This window comes from Miniopterus schreibersii, assembly GCF_964146895.1.
Source record: "Miniopterus schreibersii genome assembly, chromosome: 7".
NCBI lineage: Eukaryota > Metazoa > Chordata > Mammalia > Chiroptera > Miniopteridae > Miniopterus > Miniopterus schreibersii.
In genome coordinates this window covers 6,372,872-6,383,024 of record NC_138108.1, presented here as the reverse complement: position 1 = coordinate 6,383,024, position 10,153 = coordinate 6,372,872, and positions in this window count along the sequence as shown.

Sequence of the window (10,153 nt, the reverse complement as noted above, 5' to 3'; positions counted from 1 at the left end):
AGCTCACCTGTCCTTGTCCTGGAGGATGTGTGACTATTGTCAGATCTAGACCCAGTGAGTCTGCTAAAAGGTCTACTCAGGTACTGACCATATGTCAGCATGGGGCAGTCCTGTTTGGTCAAAATTCAGAGTAGTCAACATGAGGCAGAGGTGGCCATTCTTATTCTTTGGAAAGCTCGTTAGTGACTAAGAATGACTGCTTCCACGATCTATTGTTGAATCACGAAGCACCCCAAGACTTAGTGGCTTAAAACACAGCTGTTTTACTCCTCGCAGTTCTGTGGGCTGACAGGACTCAGCACAGCGGTTCTTCTGTCCACTTCACCTGGTGGCACTCAGATGGCAAGTGGGGCTGGAACCCTCCAGGCTCTGTGTCTGGAGCAGGGCTGGCCTCTCTCCCCCTCCAGGTAGTCTCAGGCCTCCCCTCTCCCTGTGACCACCTCCTCTCTTGCAAGGGGAGCGAAAAGAAGCGCATGGTCACCCGTAATCCTCCACACTGACTTAAGCTTTGGTCTTCCCTTTGTGACTCGGCATAATTTCCTGAGCTTTTAAGGCCAAATCTCTAAACAATTTCTGGCTCCCAACACTGTCACTTTAATGGAGAAAAAAAGATGCATTTACATAAAACTCAAGACTGTCTTTACTGAAAAATTTATGAACTCGTACTAACTATATAAAAATCCATGCATAGAAGTCAGATGCCAACACAAAAAATTATGAGACAATTTCTATTAGAGTGATATGTACAACCTGCAATGGAAACACAGAGAGGGGAAGGGATAATTTTGGGGTGCTGCTGGGGGAGATGAGATGAGGGGGAAAGCCCCCATGGAAAGCGAATAAGTGCGTTCAGGCAGAAATCTCCTTGTGAACACAGCCAGGAGTGTGAGACAGGCCTGGGGAGTCAGGGAGTATGTGGGTTGGTTACGACAGGTGGTGGAGACGGCTTCGAGCTGCTCCTTTGTGAGCTGGGCTAAGGCATTCGGACTCCATTCTCCAGGCAGCCACGGGCCAGACAGGACTTTGCAGCAAGGGAGGGGTGCGGTCAGAACTGCTCTCTGAAGGCCCCCCTGATGAGGAAATAAGAGTAAAGGGTTTGAGAAAGCAATTCACGGCTGAGGTGGGCGGGGTGGGGAAGGGCAGGGCGGTGTTACTACAAGTGGTCAGGAAGCTTTGCAAATAGTCTGGAAAACGTAAACCCTAAGGACAGAACTAAGAGACTCCTGTGAAGTGGCCTCTCAGCTATTAATGTTTAAACATGAAATATTGATCCCACTCTTCTGGGAGGCAGATGTCTCAACAGAAAAAAATTAACAACAGTTCTTGTTGGGCATTTACCATGGGGACTTGTGGGCACTTTTCATTTACTAGCTCATATGGCCCACCCAGTGATTGTATGGAATAGATTCCATTTTACCTTCATCTTACAGATAAAGAAAACAGGGCACAGAGAGCCATCAGGTGACCCACCCAGGGTCACGAGCTGGCAGCTGGCGGTTGAATTCAGGCAGCCTCCTCGGGGAGCCGAAGCTCTGAAACGCAGCGCTGTCCTGCCGCCTGGTGGTTGTCAACGGGAAGCTGAGCGACACAGGTGTGCCCGGGCCCGCTCGGAGGCAGCAGACTCCCTGGGAGATGCGAACTTGAAGGAGATGAGGCAGGTTGGGCTGCAGCCACGGGCCCCGCGTGGCGAACGGGGCGATCTCGGTGGGTCCAGGGGAAATGGGCAGTGTTAGGACGTACGCCGGGAGGCCTGCGCGGACCAGGCCGTGGGAGGCCTTGGGGGTCCCGCGGGGGCCCAGGCTCTCTCCTGGGGCTGCCGGGGAAACTACTGAAGAGCTTTCAGTCCGGGAGAGATGTGATTTGATTTGCATTTGACATAAATTCCGTAGTTGCTGGGAGGACGATGGCTGCGGGAGACAAGACTAGGGGGGAGGCCAGCGAGGGGCAGCCGCGGGGAGGAGCGGCTGAATCACCAGGATGTTAGCGGTGCGGCTGGAGGGGCGGAGAGCGTGGGTTCCAGAAGTGAGTGGGAGGCATCGTGGGCAGAGTGAGAAAGGGCGAGGTGGGGGCGAGGAAGGAGAGGGGACGGCGCCGGGTTTGCAGTCTGATGCTGTTGATCTGAGACAGACAAAGCAGGACAAGCAGGGTCGGGGACACCAAGCAAAAGACCAACTGCTCCTTGACTGTTCCTGAAGCTCCTCAGTGCTGCCCCTCCATCAGGGTGCTTTTTCTGCCAGGAGACATTTGTCAACATCTGGAGACATCTTTAGTCCTTACATCTGGTGGGGCAGGTGCCAGCAGATGCTGGTAAACACCATCCAGCGCCCAGGGAGCCCACAACAAAGAACTATGCGTCCCCACGTCAATGGAGCCGGCCTCGGCTGCACCCAGCTCTGTGCCAGCGCTCAGGGGTGCGGCTGCCGGACAGGAACCTGGTCCAGGAGGTGGGCTCTGTCACCCCGCATCCATCCCCCACACAGCTTGGGGGCCAGAGCAGAAGAGGTGCTGGCCAACCACACGCCTGCTTACAGACACCAGGCCCTGTGCTCTGAGCAGATTCCCAGGCAGGGCGAGGCACCCCACCCGGTCCCTAGGAGAAGATGTTCATATATTCCTAGGCCTGAAAATGAAATTGGCTCCCTCACAGCAGAGGTCCCTAAATTGCTTAGGGGTGCTGGGACCCTGGAGTCATGAGTGTACAAGGCCATGGTGGAAAGCAGGCATGTGAAGGGAGGGGATGAGCCCTTCTCCCCCACTAGTCCTACCACCCTGTCATTTATCACAGACTCCTTGCAGCCAAAGTCAACACTTGTGCCGTTTCTCTGCTCACCTGCGGGCATGGGAGTGTGGGGGCTGAATCGGAGCTTCCAGAGAGACGGCCTCCCATTGAGTGTCTTGAGTGCTACTGTTCTGAGCATTCCAGGAGCTTATCTGAGCCCAACACGTTTGGCTACGTGGATCAGCAGTCTTGTCGAGAGTTCTTGGCCGGGGCAGGAAAGTGGCTGCTCTGGGTGAGTTCAGGTTAGGTAGGTAGCTTCTAGAGCAGAAGGGCCGATGCATGTGACCTGTGAGAACGGCCAGTCTTGTCATTTACTGAGTAGCTGTGACAGAGACCATGGCCTGCGAGGTCTAAAATACTACCCAGCCCTCTGCAGAAAAAGCTTGCTGATCCCTGACTGGAGCACAGCGTGAGCCAGTGACTGAAAGACGGCATTTTCTGGGAAGGTGGTTTTCCTCCATGGACCACATGGCTTCAGGATAGAGGCTTGACGAGGCTGAAGGGGCCGTTAGGGACCGGGCCCCCAGGCCTTGGCCTTGTTAGGAATTCTGTCTTTACCCAAAGGCGGGGGGAAGCCAGGACTATACATGAAGTATTCCTTGTCCTGGCCAAGTTGGCCGGGAGATGAAAAATCACCTGTTGAGTTGATCAAGCAGGAGAGAATCCTTTTTAGGCCTGACTTCTAAATTGATTCTTGAGAAGAGATGAATTACTCTCCACTGTTGGTCCTGGGAGCTGCCAGGAAATAGGCTGCCGTTCAAGAGCAATGTTGCAAGCCCACAATGGTGGCTGGGTGGGTGGAGGGAGAGGCACCCTCCCCCGGGATGCCTGTGGGCCCCCCACTCAGCAGCTTTTGGCCGCAGCCTCAGTCCAGGCAGGAAAAGATGCCCTCCTGACCCCTAACTTTGCCCCATACTGTTGGGGTAAAAGTAACCTGTGTCCCCTAATTAATAGCACTGAACCCTCTAAGAATCATTTTTAAATATATTTATATGTATACAGGAGGATCTGAAGGACAGGAAACAACTACCTGCCTTATAGGAATTCACAGACTCTTCACGCATTGAAAGTTTGCAGACTCTAGTATATTACTTTCTTTTCTTGGGGCGAAGCCGTGGTTAAGAGTTTGCAACTCTTGGGTACCGGTTTCAGATAGAAAACCACAGGTCGAAGCCTAGACGGCTGACACAAGGAGATGGAGATTCTCTGGACAAAGACATTCTGGGCGCTAAGGTACTTACGAAATAAAAGTCAAAGTAAAACGGTGTGCGAGAGGCACGTCGAGCCGGCATGTGCTAGAAGCAGGCTCTGTGGTTTTGGAGCGCCGCCTGACTCAGTTTCTCCACCGGGTCTGGAAAAGGACACTATTTGCTGACACCGGGGGTGGCGTAGGAGCTTTGTTCAAACGTTTTGCAGTAATAAGATAAAGGGGAAGTGAGGGGAGCAAAATGCAGGTTGTCGGGGCCACAGAGGATGCACGTTGTTCCCATTGTCAAATATCAAAATGTTTCCTCCCCTCCTCTTCCTCCCCAGCTACAAAATGTGAATTTCTCCCGTCTCCAGGCACCGGGAGGAGCCTGGCCGCTGCTGTGTGTGACATGGAGAAATGGAAGGAGAGGGTGCTCTGACGTCTCGTTGGTCTATGAATCTCACAGAGGCCCTTAACGCTCTCCAGCTTTCTTCACAGTTTTCCCCCTGAGCTGTTTGTTTAATAAAGGACAGGATGACAAGATGAGATGACCTACGCTGCCAGTGACGGGTGTGCACGCGGGCTTCCCATCCTTCACAGGATCAGTGTTCTTTCTTCCAGCCGCTGTGGCCCGCTGGGCCTGGGCCTGGGTCCCAAGCAGAGATCAGGGAGGGGGCCTTGAGGTGAAGCCTGGCTAAGGGTAAACTCTCCTGCACCTTTAACTGATAGGAAAGGACTGACTCCCTCCCAAGGGCGGTCCATGGGATGCCAGACTTTCAGAAGAAGGATCTGGAGCCATGAGACGCGGAGCAGGGTTGCTTTGTGACCCTCCTTTCCCTCTCACGTTCCCTCCTGCTGAATCCTGTGGATGTTTTCAATTTGTTCACGACTTAAAACGGCATCTACAGGGAGTTGCTTGGAGATTGTTCCTACGGGGCTTATAACGTATCAGTAATATTATACCCTGGGCTCATGTGTTAATGTGGGAATTCTCTAGGCCCTGGAATTGCTCTGGGGGCAGCTAGAAACCTGTGGGATGAGGAAAAGGCCTGGAGTATTAATGTGCAAACGGAGACTGAGGGAGGCTTCAGGGACCAAACCTGGGGTGTGGGGCTCCCTCTCTGCCCTGTACACACTCTATTCACTTCTACTCAGTAGAGGCTTGTTTCTGTTTCTCTGCCTTTCAATGAAAACAAGCCTTGGCTCACCAGGTGGAGGTTAATTATTGATTAACTATATTCATTTCCTGTTGCCACTGTGTCAAATAACTACACACTTGGCTGCTCCAAGCAAAACACCTCCGTATGCCTGCAGTTCTGGAGACCAGAAGTCTGAAGTCAGCCTCGCTGGGAGAAGGCCCGGCTGTGGGCACCTGGCTCCTGCTGGAGGCTCCGAGGGCGCCGTGGGCTCCTCGCCTCCCCTGGGGTCTGGAGGCCCCCCACTCCTCCACTCGTGACCCCGCTCCCATCTCTTCAGCCTCTCCCCCTGCCCTGTCCCTTTCTTCCTCTTCTGGAGTCAGGTCTCTCTCTCTCCTCTTTGCAAAAGGACACCCGTGATTCCATTTAGGTCCTGCCCCGATCGTCCAGGACAATCTCCACAGCTTAAAATCTGTAACCGCATCTGCAAAGTGAGCTTGGTCACAGTCACAGGTGCCTGGATTAGCACCTCGGTACCCTCGGGGGCCACTGTTCAGCGACCACAGCTCCGTTTCCTTCAACATGAATGGAACTAGAGGACTGAGAGGATCATGTTTAGTTCGGGCAAAGATCTCACAAGATCTGAAAAAAATGTGCAGAACATAAGGCCAACACAGCTACCGTAAAAGCAAATGTTTTAGCTTTGGGAAGGGTAGTTTGGTCTAAGAACATACTTCCTTTAGGATTCTTTAGAAATTTCACCCGCTAGCAAAAAAACCACCGGTTTGCTGGAAATACATTTTATTGGAATAGCAGCTTTTTATTATAATTCTTATCTTTTTATTTCATGTCTTGTTACAATTGGCCCTGTCGTGAGACTTCCGCTAACTTCCCCGGCCACACACGATAGGTGCTTTCCTTAGAGTTCCCCCAGTCCTGGAGCTTCCTTTCCCCGCATCACGAGGCCGCCGAGCCGTGTTCTGCCCACGTGCGCTTGTGCCGAGGGAAACTGCTGCTGCAGCTCAGGGCAGTGTGCAGTTTCCTCCGAGTCAGAAACAGTGCATGGCCTCGAGAACGTGGTCGAATGCTTGGTGGAGTGGAGGCGAGCTTTAAATCGAGTAAACGGAGCTGTTTCAGCGTTGCCTCAGTATCAGGAGCTCTGGCTGTACTCCAACCACTTGAGTAATTTTGGGACGGCCACTTGCCTTCTTCAGCCATTGGCTCCTCACTGTAAAGTAAAGGACTTTTCTAGGTTATCTGTTTGTCCCCTGCTGGGAATCTTATAAATGAAGCCTATTTGGCAAAGGCCAATGTGAGGTCTTCTGGGTCCTTACTGAGCCCTGCTCTTGGTACTTTCTTTCTTGAGATCCCCAGGGTAATACAAATATCACTCAAAGTGCAAAGCAAACAAACAAAACCTGAAAATAAACAAAGGGCGAGTGAAAGAGAAAGACTTGGAAAGCTATGGGAAGTCATATTTGTTCTTGTGTGTTCCTTGGCCCGAGTGATGAAAGGCAGGTTATATTATGTGAATAAAGTTTGCACTTCTCCACGGCCCAGTCAAGCCTTGTAAAAGGCACAGCCCATCCCACTGACTTACCACTGAGCCCTCTTTCACTAACCACATGCTATAATATTTGCAGATATGGTGTGAGCCAGGGATTGTTTTGTTCCTTAGGCCCTTTTAATAGAAGTTTTAGGTTCACAGCAAAATTGAGAGGGAGGTGCAGAAATTTCCCCATATACAACCTGCCCCTACGCGTGCACAGCCTCCCCCACAACCAACATCCTAGACCAGGGTGGTGCATTTGTTACAGTGAAAACCTACATCGACACATCATTGTCCCCCAAAGTCCACAGTCTGCGTGAGGGTTCACTCTTGTTATACAGTCGGTGGGTTTGGACAAATGTATAATGAGATTTATCCATGATTATGGCACCGTATTATTTTCCACTGCCCTAAAAACTCTCTGTGCTCTGCCATTCATGCCTCCTCCCCATTCCTCAATTTGCTGGCAACCCCTGATCTTTCTATGGACTCCATCGTTTTGCCTTTTCCAGAATGTCATATCGTTGGAATCACACATCATGTGGCCTTTCTGCTTTGGCTTCTTGCTCTCGGTAATATGCATTTAATATTCCTACATGTCTTTTCCATGGCTTGATAACTCATTTCTTTTAGTCTTGAATGTGCCACCGCTTATCTGTTCATCTATCGAAGGACGTTTAGGTTGCTTCCAAGTTTGGGGTTTATGAATGAAGCTGCTATAAATATCTGTTTTTGCATGGACATAATTTTTTAACTTTTTTAGATAAATACCAATGAGTGAAATTGCTGGATCGTATGGTAAGAGTATGTTTAATTTGTGAGAAACTGCCAAACTGCCTTTCAAACTGTGCTGTTTTGTATTCTCACCAGCAATGAGTAAGAGTTCTTGCTGCTCCATACCCTCCCCAGCATTTATTGTTGTCAGTGTTTTGGATTTTGGCCATTCTATTGGGTGTGGAGGGTATTTCAATGTTGTTTTAATTTGGAATTTTTCTGATGACATAAGGTGTGGCATATCTTTTCATATGCGTATGTGACATCTGTATATCTTCTTTGGTAAGGTGCCTATTAAGGCCCAATTTTTAATTGGGTTGTTTATTTTCCTTACTGTTGAGTTTTAAGAGTTCTTTGTATATTTGGGATAACAATCCTTTATTACATGTCTCTTGTGCAAATATTTTCTCCCAGTCTTTGTTTTTCTTGTCCTCTCTTTCTCTTGACACTGTCTTTCACGGAGCTGAAGTTTTTAATTTTAAAGAAGTCCAGCTTGTCAATTGTTTCTTTTACAGATTATGCTCTTATTGTTATATTTTAAAAAATCATTGCCATACCCAAGGTCATCTAGATTTTCTCCATGCTACTTCCAGAAGTTTTATAGTTCTGTATTTTAGTTTCTTTTGATTTTTAATACAAAGCACTTTAGCTGTCCATTTTGTGTTCTTGTCATTGCTTATTGTGAGTTTATCCACTTACCATGACATTTTGCTTATGTAAGCAGTTCCCTCTCGGGTTATTTCTGGCAGCAGATGCTACGATTGTGGCACACTGTTCTCTGCATACTTGGTTACACTGTAATATTCATAGAGGGGGGGCAGAGCATTACTGAAATATGGGATGGAATGTGAATTTAATTTTGCTTTGAAAACATCACTTTTTTCTGAAACAAATAGTACAAAATAAATAGATTGCTTATAACATGATAATTAAATAGTTGCTTTTCAACAGATACCTAACTTGGAACAGACTGACGAATCTCAGAGGGAAGGGGGGGATGGGGACGGGGGCAGGAAGAGGTTAACCAAAGAATATATGTGCATATATGCATTGCTCATGGACACAGACAATAGGGTAGTGAGGGCCTGGGGGTGGGGGGGGGGTGGGAACCTCATGGAGAGGGGCAATGGGAGGGGGGAAGTGGGGGACATCTGTAATACTCTCAAAAATAAAGATAAAAATAAAATTTTAAAATGTCATGATGAATTACTTTAGCCTTTCTCCATATCTGAACATTTTATCTTTTTTTTTTTGCCCAAAGTGAAATAAGCAGAAAGGAGACTGGGGAATAGAGGAGAGATCCCCAGACAGCATCAGAAGATCTAGATTGAAGTCCTGGCTCTCCACTCATAGACAACTCCGTCTGGAAAAGTTGCTCACCAACCTGGGCCCCATTGCATTGTCTGAATCACGAGTGGTCGTCCTACTTGAGCTCTGAAGTTTCTGTAACAATATTACTGAACCCTAAGTAGGTCACTTTTCATAATAGATTTTCCCATATCTAAGTTAACCTTAGAAATCTAGGTAAGCCGGTGTGAAAAGGGAGACAAAGAATAGAGAAGAGGAAATGATGAGTCTACTGTTTTCCATTTCTTAATTTTTAAAATTAAAGTTCTGGTAAAATCAATCAGAATTTCCATTAATCATGAAAAGGGCATTGGGCCTCTCATTTGTCTCTGTCATTGAGTAATAACCTTCCATTTCATTCCGCCTGGAGTTACAGGCGTTTTCTATGTTCTTAACCTCTTTGATGGTTGAAGAGCGTCAACACGGTCAATGCTGATTTCCAAGAAACACTGATGTGAAAGTTTTATCCTTGCTGTTGTGGATTTACCTGCTGTGATAGAAACTGGAGAAATTCTCTCCCATACCTTGAACACTGGCATGAAAAATGCTGCTAACATAACAGTAAAGATCTTTCTTATAATAAATAAAAAACAGTTGACATTTACATGTTTTGGTTTAGCTTTTTCTTCCTGCCTGTGTGCTGACAGATGCGGTTCCAATCCCCATGATTCATTTTCTACCTGTTGGCCTTACTATGAATCACTCTCAATAAGTCATTTATTTAAAAAGAAAGAAGTAGGGAAATGTGCCTCTCTACACTCATGGCTTCTGCTCCAGGATTTTAGGTTGCCAGGGGATGGTTTGACCTTTAAAAAAAACTGGTAAAAAGCAGATGGGAATATACAACGTTTGAAGGATTATATCATTTTTGCTGAGATGGTGTGTGCGTGGTGGAGTTAAAAGTGAATAGAAGTTACCCGCTAAACAAGCCCGCAGTCCCACAGTGACTCAATTTTCTTTGAATTCTTTTCCTAGTGAAAACAGCAAGGAAGAAGAAAATGAATGAAGTCGTGTCTCATGAGACAGAGAGAAAAAGACTGGAGAGGTTGAGCTGGGCTTTGGGAGCCAGTAGGAGGAGGTCCCGATTCGTGCACCTGGCTGTGGGGAAAGGTCTTGTGAAAGTTAAATTATTTCCTGGAAAACAGGAGCAGTGATACAACTAAGCTAAGAAAATAGTAATAAAGAAGCCTGCTTTGTCTGAGCTCAAGTTTGTGCATAGACATTTTACTTCTTTTAAATGTTGCTCTTTTATTTGGGATAATTTTACGGTTGTGGAAAAGTTATGGACATAGGATATAGTGATGGATCCCAGCTTGCCCGAGTGTGGCCAGCTCACAACCATGGCAGTGATCAAGACTGAGAGGCTCTCCTCGGCACAG